Below are 19,275 nucleotides of genomic sequence, written 5' to 3'. Positions count from 1 at the left end.
TTCAACCCAGGAAAGTCGATTTTAGCGCTACTCCCCTTGTCGGGGAGAAGTACAGCAGTCGATTTTAAGAGCCCTTTAGGTCAGCAGAACGGGGTTGGTTGTGTAGACGCATTCATTATAAACTTGACCTAAATTCGACCTAACCTCATAGCGTAGACCAGGCCTAAGACAATTCTGAATAATCTCAGGTATCTGCAGGAATATCAATGTCCAGCCCATTGTCTCTGACTGGGGGGAAGAGGCCAATCTAAGAGAGGATGTCAGGTAACAATTTTTCCATTTGGCCAAAAATTTGCTGTGGATTGAAGAGGATACAAGGTATCTGGTATGGAAACATTTACCCCCTAGATTTAAATGTTCAGTTACATAACTTGTTTTACAAAATAAAAATTGTATTTGCAATTGTGTTATCATGCTTACAGACCTTAAGTGGATTATTTTTTTCCTTACAAAATATTGTCTATATTGAGAAATTATATACATTGATTGTATGGTCTCTTTAAGAATATTGTTTTCTATTTCTCATCTCATTTCAAGACACAGGCATAGAAAAGGCCCAGAGAAGGGCATGTTTACACTTTAGGTGTAGCATGTATTGATTATATGGAAGTGTTCAGTTTGCCATTTGAAATGGGGAGATGAAGGGAGGAGAGAGTGAAGACCTTGTAAGCGGCATCTATTCTGAGACTATTATGTGAATAGCTGACACTTTATGTATCCTAAAGACAAAAACTTACTCTTCATAAGGGTAGTTGGGTTTTATTTTTTTGTTTTTTGCATTGGAGGAATGCAATATTTGTGCCAGTAGTGGGGATTGGCCTCGACCATCCCTTCATTTTGGTGTAAAATGTTTATAAAGAGCTTTTGTAAGCTTTCCTCCAGTATATTGCTGGCTACCCAAAAAAACCCCAACAAAAGAAAAGTACAACCTCTGTGGTGTGTGTACAGTATTGCTAACCTGCCCTTTTCATATACGTCCTGCAAGAGCACCAGGACATGAAGAGCTTTCTTTCCAGATGACAAGGCTACTTTAACTCTAGGGGGAAAATAAACTACTTTTTGACAAACAAAACCTGGTCGATAGAGACTGCAGCCATGTCTACACTATAAACTTTAGTTAACTCAAGTTACATGGGCGTTCAGCCACTGAAGGTTATATATTGCTGGGGCAGGTGAATACTTGGCTGCTTGCACTAGAAAATGCATCTGCTCATCAGGAGTGCTTGTGTCAATATAAAGTGTGGTGGACCATGGGTGGACCATCCGCTGCAATCCATTTTGGGACATGTTTTATGAGATAGTAACGATTTGCCCAGGGATTTCTGGGAGCTGGCGGCCAAGTTACCAGCATGCAGTTTTCTCCAGCTCATGATACCTTCCACATCTCGTAAGTTTTGCATTGCTATTTAAAAATCGCACAGTCCCTTCTGACACTTTTTGTTCTCTGCCATCTGACGGAAGCATGGAGCCCATAGAGCTCAGTACTGTTCTCATTAACATTTCAAATACAAGACACATGATTCTCCTGAATATGCAGACCTTCAGGAAGTACTGCAATACGCAGGATCACAATGAGAAAGACATCTCATTGTGGTATCTTTGAGGACAGTTTGCTTGGGTACATAACAGGGGAGAAAAATTCCAGGTTGCTTGTAGTGTTCATGGAGCAGTTGCAGGTGGAATGTTTCTGGGGCTGAGAAACAAGCACTGACTGGTTGGCTCGCCTTACAGTGTGGGGTTGGGACAGTGAGCAGTGGCTTTAGAACTTTTGGATGTTAAAAGGCCACTTTCCTGAATCTGTGTGTCAGGCTCACCCCAGCCCTCCAGCACATGAGCACCAGAATGAGAGCTGCATTGACAGTGGAGAAGCGAATGTTAATTGCACTCTGGAAGCTTGCAATGCAAGATTGCTACCGGTCAATGGGAAATTATTTTGCAGTTGGAAAATCTACAGTGGGGGACCTTGTCATGCAATTGTGTAGGGCCATTAATTGTCTCCTGCTGCTCAGGACTGAGACTTTGAGCAAGGTGCAGGAAATAGTGGATAGATTTATAGCAGTGTAGTTCCCAAAGTGCTATAGGCAATAGATGGCACCAGCCCACCTTGCCACAGAGTACATCAACAGAAAGGGCTACTTTTCTATGGTTCTGCAACCAGTGGTGGATCCCGGTGGATACTTCACTGATATCAATGCGACTGGTCAGAGAAGGTGTGTGATGCTCTCTTCTTTAAGAACGCAGGACTGTTCAAGAAGCTGCAAGCAGAGACATTATTTCCTGACCAGCGGCTTATCATTGGCAATTTGGAAGTGTCTGTTCTGATCCTGAATGCAGAATGACAGCTGAATGTACTTTTGGTAGGTTGAAGGGACGCTGTCAGGGTTTACTCACTAGATTGAATCTCCGTGAGAAAAATATCCCAATGATTATAGCTGTCTTTTGTGTCCTGCATAATTTCTGTGAGGAAAAGGGGGGGGAAGCTGCCATCAGGGTGGAGGTGGAGCCGGCTGTCTGAGTTTGAATAGCCTGATTTAAAAGAGCCCAATATGGGGCTATGTGTTCAAGTGTTGTTTTTCAAAGTCATCCACAGTAGTGTTCTCTCTTAATGGCTTGAGATAGTGTATGTCTTGTGTAACTTAAGTCATGTGTATTTTGGTTTTTGCCTTCTGCTATCCTTTTGTGCCATCTGCAAATTATAAATACTGCTGGGCCTGTAGCTTTGCCTGCCACTATGTGCACTCAATGTGCAGCGGCAGTCAAAAAAGCGAACAGACTGTTGGGAATCATCAAGAAAAGGATAGATAATAAGACAGAAAATATCATATTGCCTCTATATAAATCCATGGTACCTTGAATACTGCGTGCGGATGTGGTCACCCCATCTCAAAAAAGATATATTGGAATTGGAAAAGGTTCAGAAAAGGCAACAAAAATTATTAGGGGTATAGAACGGCTCTGAATGAGAAGAGATTAATAAGACTGGGACTTTTCAGCTTGGAAAAGAGGCGACTAAGGGGAGATATGATAGAGGTCTATAAAATCATGAGTGGTATAGAGAAAGTAAATAAGGAAGTGTTATTTACTCCTTCTCATAATACAAGAAAAAGGGGCCACCAAATGAAATTAGCAGGTAGCAGATATAAAACACAAGAAAGTAGTATTTTTTCACACAATGCACTGTCAACCTCTGGAATTCCTTGCCAGAGGGTGTTGTGAAGGCCAGTACTATAACGGGATTCAAAAGGGAGCTAGATAGATTCATGGAAGATAGGTCCATCAATGGCTTTTAGCCAGGATGGGTAGGAATGGTGTCCCTAGCCTCTGTTTGCCAGAAGCTGGGATTGGGTGGCAGGGCGTGGATCACTTGATGATAACCTGTCTGTTCATTCCCTTTGGGGCACCTGCCATTGGCCACTGTCAGAGGACTGGATACTGGGCTTGATGGATCTTTGGTCTGAGCCAATATGGCCGGTCTTATGTTCTTATGAATTCTATGGTTCTTGCTGCACATTTATAAATATGGCTGGGTTTTTCATGATCTGAATTCTGTGGTGCTTCACCTGCATTTATAAATTCTGTTTGATTTCTTTACTGCCACATTGTGTTCTGTAATATTTGTTGTGAACTAATAAAGGTACTTTGATTATCCAAAAATTAGTACACAAAATCAAAGTGCAAATAAATACATACAATATTATACCAACTTAACATAATAGGATGAAATTTTTAAAATTCCTATTGAAAAGGAAGTAAACATTAATGTCTATTTGTGTAAACAAAAAGGTAGCTCAGTGTACTCCATTGTGGCTACAGATGCCAATCTGTGATTTTTTTCACAGGTCAGTGTATATGCAGCTGTGGCTTTGTTTGATGAGAAGTAGAGTGGTAGGGGTAAGGATGTGGTCTGTGATGCTACATAGTATGCTGGATGGAACAGTGTAGGGAGCTGCAACTGTGGAATTCTCCACAGACTGCAAAGGCTGATTCCAGGATTTTTTTGACCTGTAGGTTAACCAGGATCTGCATCATTTAGGTTTGCTGCCTGAGAAGACCAATTACGTTCTGGTGCATTTCACACTCCTTGTCCTGCTGGAACCCCTGTGCCTTTTGCTGGTCCCTCTGTTTTTCTCCATGCTCTTGGTTATATTGGCCTTCCAAACAGTCTGTTCCTGGTCCAGTGCAGCATTCGCTTGTAAGATCTCACCAACCATGTCTTCCTTTTCCTCATGATTAGGTGTTCTGTGCCCCGGAGGGGGCACCTAAGGCCCCACCAGTCCAGAAGCTGCTGATAAAAACAGACAGGTAAGCCATTAGATTTATAGTCACAACAGACATGGAAAGGTAAGTTTCAAAACACCCTTCCCTTATTCCCAAAAATACTTTTTAATAAGAAATGCTTATTGACATTTCAGCTTTGTAGCACTGGGGTATAGCACCACTCTACAGCTCCAACCATGGTGATTGCAGCATGATCTGGAAGATGGGAGTGAGGGTTTCTTTTGCATGAAGCTATAGAATTCCAGCCCCAGTTCCATGATATGGGGCAGTGGCATGTGACAGGGTGCTCCAATCACTGCGTGTATGATGCCGCCTCCTGGGCATTATGGGGATTAGCTCTGCAAGGTCGACACCCCTTCCTGCTGTTTTATGCCATCACTCCATCTCTCTCTCTGGTCTTCAGCCCCATTCTCACTCTAAGAACTGCAGTGTCCTCTTCGTGACTTGGCCCTCTGACCAGATCACTCTGTGTGCCCCCCTTCAGGGATACAGTCCTTCACATTCTCTGACACTCCCACAGTAACCCAGGTAGTCTTCCAGTTTATTGCCCCACCAGTGCCACTTCCCCAGTGGCAGATAAAGGAACCCGGGCCTGCCCTCTATCCCGGGTTCTAGTCCAGGGATCTTCAACGTAGCAGTTCTGGGCTTTACTCACTGCTCCTTCCCTGGACTGCTTTCTACTCTTCTGGTTCCCCCTTTTGTCTTGATGTACTAGGTCCAAACCCTCTTCCTAGGAAGTGACTGCTGCCCCTGTCTGTTGCCAGCTTCCTGGCATTATAGGCCACACGTCTTCCTGCCTATTAGAATGTGCTCTCTATCAAATTCCTGCTCTCCGGCTCTTCCTCGAGATGCAGCTTATGGAGTTTATAGGTCTACCTGGCCGCCTTAACCCCTTCCAGTCTTGTGGGGACACCCCCATCACAAGGCAATATATATTGGTATTATTTTTCATAGACAGTGGTGATTTTGGCTGATTTTTCACTTCTGAGGGGCACAAAACCCAGCTCCCAGTAGCATCCCAAAGCCACCAATGCTCATGTGCTGCTGGCTTGTTTGCTATGATGGTGCCAGCCAAGCTGTTTGCAGAGTTTGGGAAAGTATTGTAATGTGGAGGAAGAAATAAGGTCGCCGTCCCTAGAAATCTTCAGAAGAGGATTGCAGAGTATTTCCAGAGAAGTTTGAGATTTTTCAGGAGGATGAAAGGGAAATCCCTACTCACCCAAATAAGGTGCTCCACAGTTCTCCCTCTGTCTGGCCCAACAAGGGAATTGAAAGCGGATAGCAACTCTACTTTTGTTTGTTCTACTTCTGCCTAAGTACAGGAATTGTTTTTAATATATTTCCTAACTTTTTATATTCTCTCAATGTACCAGTAAAACAATGAAAAGTCAATACCTCTGTCTGGAACTCTTTGAGGATGGTCCGGGTACTGTTTTTAAATGGCCGGGGCAGGAGAGAAAAGCAAATAAAATATTGTAAGCACAAATTCGTATACACTCATCCAAGCTTCTTCCCTTTCATCAGCAATCTAATCTGTGCTTGCCTGGGGAGACTGGCTACACTCCTGCAGAGTTTCAAACAGGCCCTAGCTTGTGTCATGGTTGGAGTCCTCTGCCACCTCTCCCTCTTGTTCCATGTTGTTCACAGCAAGGTTCTCCTTCTCAGGCTCCTATAAGGTGTCCACAGTAGTCGGTGAGGTGCTGGTGAGGTCAAAGCCAAGGATGTCATGCAGTTCATTGTAAAAGCGGCAGGTCTGAGGGCACACCAGATTTCTTGTTGCTTTCCCTAGCCTTTTGGTATCCCTGGTGAAATTCCTTTGTTTTCACTGTTGCTGTTCCCTGTCATACATCCTGCATCCGTGTGCAATTTGCTTATAGATATCCATCTTTCTACGGTTGTTCCATAGCTGTTCTTTCTTGCACAGCCTCTTGTCCCCACAGACCCAAGAGAGCCAATAAGTCTTGCCTGCTCCAGGCAGGTGTCTAGTACCTCTGTGTGCATAAAGGCATGGTTGGTTGCAGGGCTGTCCTTAGGATTTAGGGGACCCTACGCAGTAGTATTAAACTGGTGCCCCTATGCCCGATGGCAGCCCCGGGGTGGGGAGGAGGGATGAGGTAGCAAAGGATACCAAGTTGCCCGGCCCACCTCACCGTGTCGGAGAATCACAATTCCTTGTAGAGACCCCCGTACTCTCTCCCTCATGCAGAATGTGAGGTGCTGGTGCATTTGGCTCTGTGAATACAGCCCCTGCCTAAGGAGACTGCAGCGCAACCTGGGTGTGCGGGAGCAACCCACTTTTACCTGCTGTCATGGGCAGTGGGTGAAGCTGCCGCTTCAGGAGGCTAGCTCCCTAGCCCACCTCTTCTGCCTGTGGCCCTGTCCATACTCCACCTAGGCCCTGCCCTCTCCCCACTGTCTCCCTCCTCTCTTCCCTCCCCCTCTGTGCTCACCTCCTTCCAGCCAAATCCCTGAACCCAAATGAAGCAAATGACATTTGAAAAAAACACTCTGCTGTAATTTCTGCAAATGGAACATGTTTTCCACTGCATGCCAGATGGTGAGGACTGGACATGCAGAAGGTACCTAATTAAAAGCACTAAACTTGGGAATAAAAAATGTCAGTCACAGGTTTTTTGATATACCCTGAAGTTTGTCAGAGATTTATTTGCAGAAACTTTGTAGTAAGGGCAAATCAGCTGTCTTGCTGAATACAACATCAAACATTATGGAATACATGAGGCAGCTCTTCTCTGTTTCACATTTTCTTAATCTCTATTTCTAAGCTGATTTTATATTTTAAATGTACTCTGAAACCTTCAGAAAGTAATCATTCCAGATTACTACATATTTAACTCACTGAAACAAATACATTATTTTAAATCAATCAGTCACAGAGGTTTAGTGTGTTCATAACAACGTTCATTGCTTTTAGAAAAAGGGAACACTAATTTACTTTGCGTGATCTCCATAACAACAGACATGTTTATGAAATTTCACCAACTTTAAAAAAATATGTTTCCAAAGATTTTAGGCATAACAAAGGATTTTATATCTTACTAAGGTACTGATTTTGCTAGAGGCTTCTCTTAAAACTAGTTTATCAGAAGTAAAGAAAGGGGAACTTGTTTGTCCAGCTGTCTGGCAGGGAAGGGGTGTTGCCCCTTTAAGGGCTTTCTTCAACAGCGGGGTGAAGGTAGAAAGGGATGGACAGGAAGACTTTAGAAGCAAGTTTTTTGTACTATAGTAATTTAAAATTAAAATGTGTATTTTAGATAATGGTGATCCTTTGAAGGATTTATTTAAAAAATTATATGTCTGAAGATCCAAGCATTTAAGGCTAAAGATGAATACTCAGATTGTGCATCTAAAAATCTATGCAAGGATTTTTTTTAGAGGTGTGATTTTATCATCTTCACCAACATACTAATGAAATATTTTTAAAGCAAATTTTAAACTAAGGTCCTGTAGACTAACATGTTCTAAGTAAATATTACAGTAATGCACAACTGTTTTTGTCAGTAAATTCAGAAACTGACAGTATATACCTGGGGGTTGGCAAATGCCTGTTAAATGGCTTCATTACCATTTGAATGGCTCTTTAATATTTTCAGTGTGCTAATAGGTCTGGCAACCTGGAACGCTTTTTCACTTTTAAGTTACTAGATACCCTCTGAAGGAAGACTCACCAGGCTGCAGCAGCTAGCTGTGGGAGCCTGCAGGATGGGTCAGAACAGGGATAGGAAGAGGTGGGAGGGTGGACACTGAGACCCAGTGGTGCCCCCAAATTTTCAGGTGCCGTATGCAGCCGCATATGCTGCATATGCCTAAGGACAGCCCTGGTCGGTTGGACACAAACAATGGTAAGCTGCTAGGTGTGCTTCCCAAGGTGGGCAACTAGGAAAGGGCATCACTGAAAAGGGTTGTGTATGCAAAATTTCTGGCTGAAATATATAGGGAAAGTGTGGGTGAGGTGTAAATTCTGCTCCATCTTAAATTGCAACACAAATTTTGTTCACATTTTACACACACATGAAAAATTACCTCTGAACTAAAAGCAATCTTGAAAAATTTTAGCCCCCAAAGCATTTGTTGACCAAAGTTATGAACTGTAAAAAAGAATTATAATAGAAATTGACCTTCAACCATAGTTATGGTAAATACATAACTTCTCTGTACATAATTAGATTCAAAAATAGTTTGAAGAAAAAAGGTCCATTTTGCTCATTTCAGAATCCTGAAATTTCCAAACATGAGCCTAGATTAAATTTTCAGATATATAATGTGAAATTTCTGTGTTAATTCATTTCAACAGGCTGGTTTGAGGAAAATGGTGACTTTAAAAGTCCATGAAACATGTATAATAAGAGAGAAGTTGTATATCTGTTTGAAGCTGCCAGTATTTATATGTAACTTAAATTCTTCAGTATCCCAAATTTATATCTTATTCTTGAAAACTAATATCTGCAGTAGAATCTTGACATTTAGCAGATGATTTTGGATACATGTACAGGATCTGTCCAGCTCCCTAGTGGCACCCTTTTTGAAAAGGTGGTTGCACATCTATTATTCCATCTGAAGGTAGGGATAATTTCACCTTATTTAGCTTATTTTGTAAACTAGTCTTTGGCTATTTGAATCCAAATTAGTGGTATAGGTGTACTGATATTAAATTTTTGCTTTTTTTGATCAAACCCTGCTGCTTTTTAGAAATTCGTTTGGTCTGCTTTAGTACAGATAGAGCCATTGAAAAATATTCCAGTCGATAGGAGTCTGACAATTACTTTTTACATTTTGCAGTCAAGATAATTAAGGTAAGCTGCTTATGTGAGATCTACACCGTGGATCTAATGAAATAATTTAACCTTAATGCTGTTCAGAAAATGTATGCAGTCACCATGGTATCTTAGTATTTTGTGTTTAGTATTCATGTTATGGTACCTCCTTATTGGAGCACCATTGTGCTAGGTGCTCCAATAAATCCATGGTATGCCCACGTCTTGCATACTGCATGCAGATTTGGTTGCCCCATCTCAAAAATGATATATTGGCATTGGAAACTACAGAAAAGGGCAACAACAATGGAATGTCTTCCGTATGAGGAGAGATGAATAAGACTGGGACTTTTCTTGGAAGACTGGAAAAGAGACAACTAAGGGGGGATATGATAGAGGTCTATCACATCATGACTGGCGTGGTAATAATGAAGTGTTATTTACTCCTTCTCATAACACAAGAATTAGGGGCCACACAATGAAATTAATAGGCAGCAGGTTTAAAGCAAGCAAAAGGAAATATTTCTTCACACAATGCATAGTCAACCTGTGGAACTCTTTGCCAGAGGATGTTGTGAAGGCCAAGACTATAACAGGGTTCAAAAAAGAACTAGATAAATTCATGGACGATAAGTCCATCAATGGCTATTAGCCAGGATGGGCAGGAATAGTGTCCCTAGCCTCTGTTTGCCAGAAGCTGGGAATGGGTGACAGGGCATGGATCACTTGATGATTACCTGTTCTATTCATTCCCTCTGGGGCACCTGGCATTGGCCACTGTCGGAAGACAGGATACTGGGCTAGATGTGACCCAGTATAGCTGTTCTTAGATACTGTAGAAAAACAGAATAAAAGATGTCCCTTGCCCCGAAGAGCTTGCAACCTAATACAAGATGCACCATATGGGTGTAACTAACAATAAAAAGGAACAGAGGAGGATTAACATGGATAACAGCAATAACATGTCTTACATAGGACAAATAAGATAAATTCAGAAATCCCTCCTGGCCATCTACCCAGGGTAGTCGTTGTTTGCATAAAATGAGAATTAGTTTCTTACTGTTTCATTAACATTAAAATGAGTACTATAACTTGTAATTTTTGTGAAATCTTTATTTCAGCACCGGTAACATAGAAATTCACACATTTCACAGGGTTATATTGGAGTAAGCAATTTTATTTCTTCAAATGTTAAGAAATTTCAGTGTAAATTTCAAAATGTTAATGCTTATTTTATAAAGCCTTATGGCTTTTGAGACTCCAGGGTTAACACTTTCAAACATTTCTCCACCATGTAATCAAAGATTCTTATGTAGGCACAGTACTCCATGAATTGGGGCTTTAAAAAAAGATACCAAATATCATGAGGCTCTTGATTAATTTGTGAGAGCTGGTAATAGTGCTCTTGTGGATTTATATACATGCCGGGGATGATATGGACCAAAATTACTTCACCCCAAGAAATTTCAGCTACGTTCAGCAATAAGAGTTAATTGCTTTTTTTTAGAAATATTTTAGAAGTTAGAGCCCCCTACTGCTTAATTGCTTGACAGTTGACACCCTGTGCTGCTGCTTTTGAGTTCACAAAACCAGAGTTCTTCCTCTTGGTGATTGGCAGTAAGTACTCCATGTGATAGATACAGCACAGTGGCAGCCAGAGAAGTGGGTTAGTTACATCAAGGGAAATAGATTTGTTTTTAAACCATGTTCTCTTGCTTCAGTGAACCTCACTTTGTGTGCAGCATTTTACAGGTAGGCACCTTCTCCATCCTCTGCAACCCATTCCTATTACAATGATAGATTTATAAAAATCTTTGGGGCAAATCTTGCAGACTTACTGTGGCTAAATTTTTATTCCACACAATAAGAGTTTTGCCAGAATAGGGACTTCAGGAAAAGGCCTCGCCGTTTTAATAAATTGGGGACAAATTCTGGCCCCTCCTGTGAAGAACTATTTGGAACTAGTGCAGTTCTGCTGTGCAAAGAGGAGTAAAATTTTAGGGAGCATATAGTGAGAACACCTACACCAGCCACTAGTGTGGAATTTCCCCTTGGAGGGAGTTGTTTTGGGGCCATAGGGCCTAGCACAGCCTCAGGTTTGCTGTGTCAGCCCTAGATTCTCTCCACAATCTAAGGTGAGGGAGCATAATTCCTCTTTCCATTTCCACCTTCTTTGTCCCTGTGAATCTCCCCATTGCCCACCTCAGCTATTCAGGCTGCCACTTTTATGCCCCTATATGTTTTGGTACACATGCTGAACTCTTCATCATAGCACGCTATTACAACTAATTACCATATTTAAACTGTAACAGGGCTGGTAATGTGATCTTTATTCAAAGGTTACAAATTATTTGTTTTATATTTGCTTATACCATCAAACATGTTCTCACATTCTTTACAACTGACTACAAACATATTCTTCAAAATTGAGCATTACATTTGTACTCTTTTGCAGGAAAAGGCAGAATAAATTAAAAAACTTAATGACTGCTGCATCATGGCCCTTCCTTTGAAAATACAATAAGGCATTGCAGACGCCCTGTTTTGAAAGGCAAAAGTGTGGTTTTGATTCATGTTAACTCAATGAAGTTAGTTTAAACATAATTTAAATGCTCTTTTTGTGCTGAATGGAAGAAGTGGTAACTGGCCATCTTGTGTCTTCTCGCGTGTTTGCCTTCATCTTAACGGGCACAAAAAGGGCATTTAAATTGTGTTTAAACTAACTTCATTGAGTTAACATGATTGAAAACCACACATTTTTTGCCCATCAAGAAATTGCCAGGGGCTAGACAGAAACCACCATCTCAACAATTAGTTACAGCATTTTAGGCTATGTCTACACCGGCACTTTTGTTGGTAAAAATTTTGTCAGTCAGGGGGGTGAAAAAAACACACCAACAAATGTGTGGGTGTTGACAGCACTATGTTGGTGGGAGAGTGTCTCCTGCTGACATAGCTACCGCCGCTGGTTGGGAGTGGTTTAATTATGCCAGTGGGAGAGCTCTCTCCTGCTGGCATGCAGCGGCTACACAGGAGACCTTACAGTGGCACAGCTGTAGCGGTACAGCTGTGCCGCTGTAAGGTCCATAGTGTAGACGTAGCCTGAGAGTATTTAGAGCATGGGGGTGGGTGGGAGCTAAAATATAGTTGCTGTACACATAAAGAAGGTATGTCAGAGCAGAAAGGATAATATTACCTGAACATCTAGTTAAGATGTGTAGATATTCACTACAGAGCTGCTACTAAGGTGTTGTCTACATGAATTTTTTTTTATAAACTAAGGTGTGAATTAAAGCCAATATACTTATGCCACGTAGACACTTGTATAGAGTGGCTTTTTTTAGGTTTGGTCTACATTTAAAACTTACATAGTCATAGCTATGTTGGTCAGTTTTTTTGGGAAGGTATTACAGGGAGGAAACATTGTGAAATAGAACTATTTTTAAAATTAACTCTAATTTCTGGTAACTTCAGAATGTTTCAGGCAATTTGAGACTTTTCAATGATGAAAACAATTTTTATATAGACTGAATAGACCTGTCACTACTTAAGAGAACAACATTGTATTTAAGTAATATATCTATTTAAAAAAAATCCAGAGGCTATTCTCACAGTAAGGAAAATGTAACTAAAAAGTTGTATTTTAAACTTGTTTTAATGAAGGAAGCTGTTGTACAATTTAATTGTGCTGTCATGTACAATAACACTAAATGAGCAAAAGGAGATGTTAGAGGAATGACATGCAAAAGAAAAAGTAGTGCCCTTTTTGCTGCTATATGATATATAAAGAAGGTCTGAACATTTATTTCAAAACAATTATTTTTGTTACTTTAGAACTTGTCTGTACTAGAAAGTTGTACAACTTTAACTATACCAGTAAAGTTAGTGGTATAGTTCACCTAGTGCGAATGCAGTTATATCAGTATAAAGGTGTTTTATCATTATGTATTATTTATTTATCCTATTGTAGCACCTAGGAGCCTCAGTTGTGGACCAGACCCCCATTGTGCTAGATGTCGTACAAACAGAAAAAAAAGACATTTTCTTGTATTTGCAGACCCTCAGGAAGTACCTCAACAAAAGAGGACATAAGGATTTATTCAAGGACAGTTTGCTGAGGGACATAGCAAAAAACAATTCAAGGTTTTTGGAATTCACGGAGTAACTGCAGAAAGTGGAGAACCACTTCTGGGCTTGATAAACAAGCACTGACTGGTGGGATTGCATGGTAGCGCAGGTTTGGGACGATGAGCGGCAGGCTGCGGAACTTCTGGATGCAAAAGGCCACGCTCCGAAATCTGTGTGGTAAGCTCGCCCCAACCCTCTAATGCACGGACAGCAGAATGTGAGCTGCACTGACAGAAGAGAAGCAAGTTGCAATTGTGTTCTGGAAGTTTGCAATACCAGATTGCTACCAGTCAGTGAGAGATCATTTTGGAGTTGGAAAATCCACAGAGGAGGGCCATTGTCATGGAAGTGTGTAAGGCCATTAATTGTCTCCTGCTATACAGAACTGTGACTCTCTGCAGTGTACAAGAAATAGTGGATGTGTTTGCCATAATGGGGCTCCTGAAGTGTGATGGGGAAATAGATGCCATACTTAACCCTATTTGGCACCTGCCCCCTATGGTATAGAATACATCAACAGGAAAAGTCTAGTTTTCTATGGTTATGCAAGCACTGGTAGATCACTCAAGACACTTCATTGATATCAGTGTGGCTGGTCAGAGAATGTGTATGATGCTCTCATCTTTAAGAATACCAGATTGTTCAGAAACATACAAGGAGGAGCATTCTTTCCCAACCGGTGGATTACCATTGGTGATGTGGAAATGCTAATAGTGATTCTGGTGGACGCAGCTTACCCCTTGCTCCCCTGGCTTTTGAAGCTGTACTCTGGCCACCTCAACAGCACCAAAGAAAGATTCAGCTACTGGCTCAGCAGATGCAGAATGACTGTTGCACATGCTTGTCGTAGATTGAAGGGACACTAGCATGGGCGGTGGGTATAAAAGGCCAGGGGAGGCTAAGCCTCCCCAAACAGGATGTGGTGCACCTCCCTTTGGAGGTGCACTGGCCCACTGCCTTTGGAGCGCTGCCACCCGAGGCCCTACTTCCTCTCGTCCTCTTGCCCTGTGGCCCCACCTACACTACTCCTTTTCCCACCCCTGCTCTGCCTTTTCCCCCGAGGCCCCACCCTTGCTCCGCCTCTTCCCATCTCCCCTTGGGTGGAGGGGGTGGGAAGGAACAGGCCGGGGGGACAAACACAAGCGGGGCCTGGGGTGGAGCAGGGGTGGATTGTAGGCGGGATCTCAGGGGGAGGAGGCCAAGCAGGGGTGGGCCTCAGGAGGGAGCAGAGTGGCGGGGCCACGATTCAGGTCCTGGTGCCCACCCCCTTTTCGGGAGTTTCCAGCGCTAATGCCTAGCTTCCCCAAATGCAGGAGTCACTTGCCGCGCATGCTCATTAGTTTGAACTCAGTGAGAAAATATCCCAGGCTGCCTATTGTCCTGCATAATATCTGTGAGGCAAGGGGAGGAAAGCTGCCATCAGGGTTGAGGTTGGCGATGGAGTGGAGGTCTGAGTTTGAATAGCCAGACACCAGGGTTATTACAAGAGCCCAACATAGATTATGCAGTTGAAGGAGGCTTTGAAAAGAGCACTTTCACAGTCAGCCACAGTAGTGTTCTTTCCTGGAGTATTTTCTGGGCCTGGAGTTTTGGGTGCTGCTAAGAACTGTGTAGTGCTTGCTGTACCTTTATAAGTGACTGAGTGTTTCCCTGAAGCTATGAATTCTGTGGTGCTTGGTGTGCATTGACAAGTATTGTTTGCTTTGACTACTGCTATGCATTCTGTAATATTTGTTATGAACTAATAAAGATTATTTGATTCTCCAAAAATAGAAGTTTTGGTGGAAGAAGAGAGTGCAGAAAATTAACATGGAAAAAACCCCACAGGCAATGTTATACAAACTTCTAACATAGCTTAGTGGCATGAACATTTAAAATTATAAAGGAAGTCAACATTTGTCCCTCAGCAAACAAACGTAGTCCCGTGTGGCTTCACATACACCAGTCATGGCTCTTGCAGGTCAGTGTGTGTGTGTGTGTGTGTGTGAAGCTGTGGTTTTCCTTGCTGTCCCCTGGTGTGGAGTTGTAGAGGTAATGATGCGCCCCATGATGCCATGTGGTATTTTGTGGGGTGTAGAGAGCAGCAACCATGGAGTTATCCAAGGAGTGCAAATGATTGGAGAGCCTGGGATTTTTGGACCCATAGGTCAACGACGGTCTGCAGTATTTTGGTTTGAGGCCTGAGAATACCCCAAATTTCCTGCTCCTTGTCCTGCTGGGACTTCTGTCTTTTTTCCTGTCCTCTTTTTCTCAATACTGTTGGTAATATTGGCCCTCCAAGCCTTTTGTTCACAGTATGATGTAGCACTGCCTTGCAGAATCTCACAGAATATGTCCTCCCTAGTCCTCTCCTTTCTCTTCCTCATCAGGGTCAGGCATCCTGCAGCCATGGAGGGCGCCCCCCTCAAGGCCACTGTGCCAGAAGGTGTTGATTAAAAACAGATGTGCCACTGGATTTACATCATAAGGGAAAGATAAGTTTTAAAATTCCCTTCCCTTATTCCCATAAATGCTTTTAATAAGAAATGCTTATTGACTTTTCAGCTTTGGAGCGCCTCAGCAGAACTTTGCTGTCAAGCCCCAGCCATGGTGAGTACAGCCTGGCAGGGATGAGGGGTAGGGGAGGATTTTGTTGTGTGACGCTAATAAAATTCAGATATCTATTCCATGGATAGAAGTATAGAGCACTGAATATTGGCACTATTTTCCACAGGTGGTGGTGGTTTTAGCTGATATCTTACTCCTGAGGTACACAAAGTCACAGAAAACCTATCTGCTACTGGCATTCCAAAGCCGCCCAGGCCTGTATGCTACTAGCCTGTTTACTGCAATGGTGCTAGCCAAACTCGTCAAAGTGGCATAGCAAAGTGTCCTACCACAGAGGGAAAAAAAGCAGCCATCCCTAGAAAGCTTCAGGAGAGGATTATCAAGATCTCTCAGGTGGATAAAAGGGACATCCCTATGCACATAAACAAAGTGCTCTGTATGGCCACCCCTGCCTAACATAACGGGGGAATGAAAAGCAGATGCCAACTCTACCTCTGTTTCTTGTTCCTCTACCTCCTCCTCGTATAAGTAAAACAATGAAAAGTTGATACCTTTTCTCTTGTTACCTTGGCAATCGGCCAGGTGCCATCTTTAAATGTAAACATTGTAAGGAAAGTGCATGAAAGCACTTTCATGCGTTCCTTTTGCCTTCATCAGGCTCATCCTGTCTTACCTGGGTGCGATTGGTTAGATTGTGGTGGAGTCTCAAACAAGTCCCCACTCACAGCATGGCTGGAGTCCCCCACCGTGTCTCCCCTCCACCTTTCTTCTTGCTGTTCATGGCAGGGATCTTTATCTCAGGGTCTTCTGAGGTATCCACAGTGGTCTGCTGGGTGCTGGTGGGGTCTCCACCAACTATGGCATGTAGTTCGTGGTATAAGTGGCAGGTCTGTGGTACAGCACCAAGTCTGTTGTGCTCCCTTTCCTTATGGTATCCATGGTCAAGTTCTTTTGCTTTAACTCAGCACTGCTGCTGATCCCTTTCATGCTCTTTTGCCTGCATTCTTCATGCACTCTTCTTGTAGATGTCCACAGTTCTATGGCTGGCCCATAGCTGTGCTTGCACAGGCTCTTCTCACCGCAGGCCCAGAAGATCCAATACTTCCTGTCTACTCCAGGCAGGAGTCCATGTAATATGACTGCTCTGTTTGCATGGAGCCAGCGTGGTCGGTTGGGTATTTGCACACAACAAAGGTGAGCTGCTAGGTGTACTTACCAAATTGCCAATCAGGAAAAAGTATTTCAAAAACATTCTAGGGGATTGAAAGAGTGGCTTCTTGTCTCTGTGACCCTTGAGCAGTGGAGTTTAAAATTATGACCAGATTAGTCACTGAGGCAGGGAATGGGGCATTGTGGGACAACTGCTGGAGGATTGCTAGGGTTGACACAGGATTGCTGTGTCTCTACATTTGCACTGCATCAACCTCAGTATGTTGACTGTGGCTCTACCATTTGAGGAGGTGGTTTTACTGAGTCACTAGCAGGGCATTGATTAGAGACAAATTTGAGTCTGGACATGCACAAATAGGCTGATGCAGGGTGACTTATGTCAACCTAACTTTGTAGTACAGACCAGGCCTTAGTTAATGAACAGATTGGCATGCAGACAGAAGCATGCTACTGTAGATGAGATCAGTGAAGAGGCTCAAGCTAGAGCCTTTTTGAGGGAGCTGCCAGCAGCATGTTCTCCATGGAGGTCGTGACTTTGCAATCCATTCCTCCCTTGGGTCAGCAAGAATCTGGATTTGTTTACTTCCCAGTCAAGCTGTGGGCTGATCTTCATACATTATTTTGGGACAAATTTGTAACTGGTTTTGATTTGTGCACACACTTGCTCCAAAATAACAAAAGGTGCAGATTTCTATTTTGGAATAAGTATCCTATTTTGATTTTGTTTGTGTGTTTATTTCAAAGTAAGGCCTGGTTTACACTTAATAATTAGATTGACCTAGCTATGTCACTCAAGGTTCTGAAAAAATTTGCACCCTGAGCTCAGTAGTTAGGTTGATCTAACCCTTTATCTACACATGGCTAAGCTGCCTCCTCTTGGAGTGGTGGATTAACTACATCAACGAAAAAACCCCATCCATTAATGCAGGAAATGTCTACAATGTGGCTATACAGCAGCAGTGCTGTAGCCGTAGATTAGACATGGCCTACTGTCCACAAACAGACACCCTGAAATAACAAAAAGTATTAATTTAAACCAATTTAGTCATTTTTGTTGACGTTTGTGTATAGACTGGCGTAGGCTGTTACAGAAGAGGTGGGCTGAGGATTGATGGGATTTGGGATTTATTTCTATTTGATTTGCTGGTAGGCATCTTATATATGTTTCAAGGTGGAATTAACAGTCCTTTTATTGTATTACAAGGAATATTTATGTTAATTAGTAGCAGTACCGAAGTCTGGGCATCTACTGAGGTTCTTTACAATCTTAAAATGGTTCCTTGTTGTGGGTGACCTTTTAAATAGTGAGCAAAAGCACTAGAGTTTGGGTCTTACGCTTCTTCAGCTATCCCTCGATGCGAGGATGTCTGCCTACCAAGGGGGTTCATTGGTGGGTTTTTAAGTGGCCGAGGAACCCAATTTGTGCCCTACAAATTTTCCCCCAGCTTTGACGGGTGTAATCTTGGAGGAGACATAGTTGTTGGCTGGACTGTTGTGCCCTTTCTTTCCTCCTCTGTCACTTCTCTGTCTTATGAGCATGTCTGTTCTCAAAGTGAGCTGTGGCTTTTTGATGTATGGTGTGGCACCACTGTGTTCTGTTCCGCACCGAGTCCTCCCAGTTTGTTGGGTTGATGCCTTCCTTTTTAAGGTGTACTTTCAATATGTTTTTGAAGTGCTTCCGCTGCCCTCCACGAGCCCTTCTTCCCTGACTTAACTGAGAGAAGAGTACTTGTTTCGAGAGGCGAGTGTCAGACATACATACACAGTGGCCAACCCAGCAGAGCTGCATGACCTGGACTTCTATACTGCTGATGTTGGCTGCAGAGAGAACACTGATGTTAGTGCATCAGTCTTCCCAACTGATCCTGAGAATCCACCTGAGGCAGCGCTGTTGGAACCACTCCAGCTGCTTAACATGTTGTCTGTAGGTTACCCAAGTCTCTCTCACCCATAGAGAAGGGTGGAGATGACAACTGGCTTCTAAACCAAGATCTTGGTGCCTGTTTGCAGATACCTATCATTGAAGACTCATTTGAGTAGTCTTCCAAAGGATGTGCTGGCACCACAGATCCTGTATTCAATTTCTGTGTCAGTGCTGGCTGTTTGGGAGAGGTGGCTGCCAAGGTATGGAAAATGGTCCACGTTTTCCAGGGTTCTCCACTGATGGTGATTTGTGGAGTACGAAGAATAGTTTGTGCAGGCGAGGACTAGTAGAGTACCTTGGTTTTCCCGATGTTGAGACAGATACCCAGGCTGTGATAGGCATCTGCAAAAAGATTTAGGGTACTTTGCAGGTCGGCCTCTGTGTTTCTGAGAATGATGTAGTCATCTGCATATTGATGGTCAATGATGCCAATACTTGTGATCTTAGATTTTGTTT

The 19,275-nt window shown here is 42.8% G+C and overlaps 1 protein-coding gene across 5 annotated transcripts in view; it reads left to right on the top strand.

The window, feature by feature from the left end:
• The window catches only part of PNPT1 (polyribonucleotide nucleotidyltransferase 1), an 86,325-nt gene that overhangs the window by 53,973 nt on the left and 13,077 nt on the right, over positions 1-19,275 (top strand). The window contains exons 29-30 of one of the 5 annotated variants that reach the window (XR_005224916.2): positions 4,235-4,341; positions 13,108-14,948. The exons of 1 other annotated variant lie outside the window; for it this stretch is intronic. The gene's annotated coding sequence lies outside the window, so the exon portion shown is untranslated. Of the gene's footprint in view, positions 1-4,234; positions 4,342-13,020; positions 14,949-19,275 lie in introns of those variants that run through there. 3 more of the 5 variants (XR_005224917.2, XM_037895955.2, XM_037895957.2) reach the window with 3 other exon arrangements.

The sequence above is a fragment of the Chelonia mydas genome, chromosome 3 (genome assembly GCF_015237465.2).
Source record: "Chelonia mydas isolate rCheMyd1 chromosome 3, rCheMyd1.pri.v2, whole genome shotgun sequence".
Lineage (NCBI taxonomy): Eukaryota > Metazoa > Chordata > Testudines > Cheloniidae > Chelonia > Chelonia mydas.
Note: the sequence above shows the minus strand (reverse complement) of the source record. Positions and strands in the feature narration are given on the sequence as shown.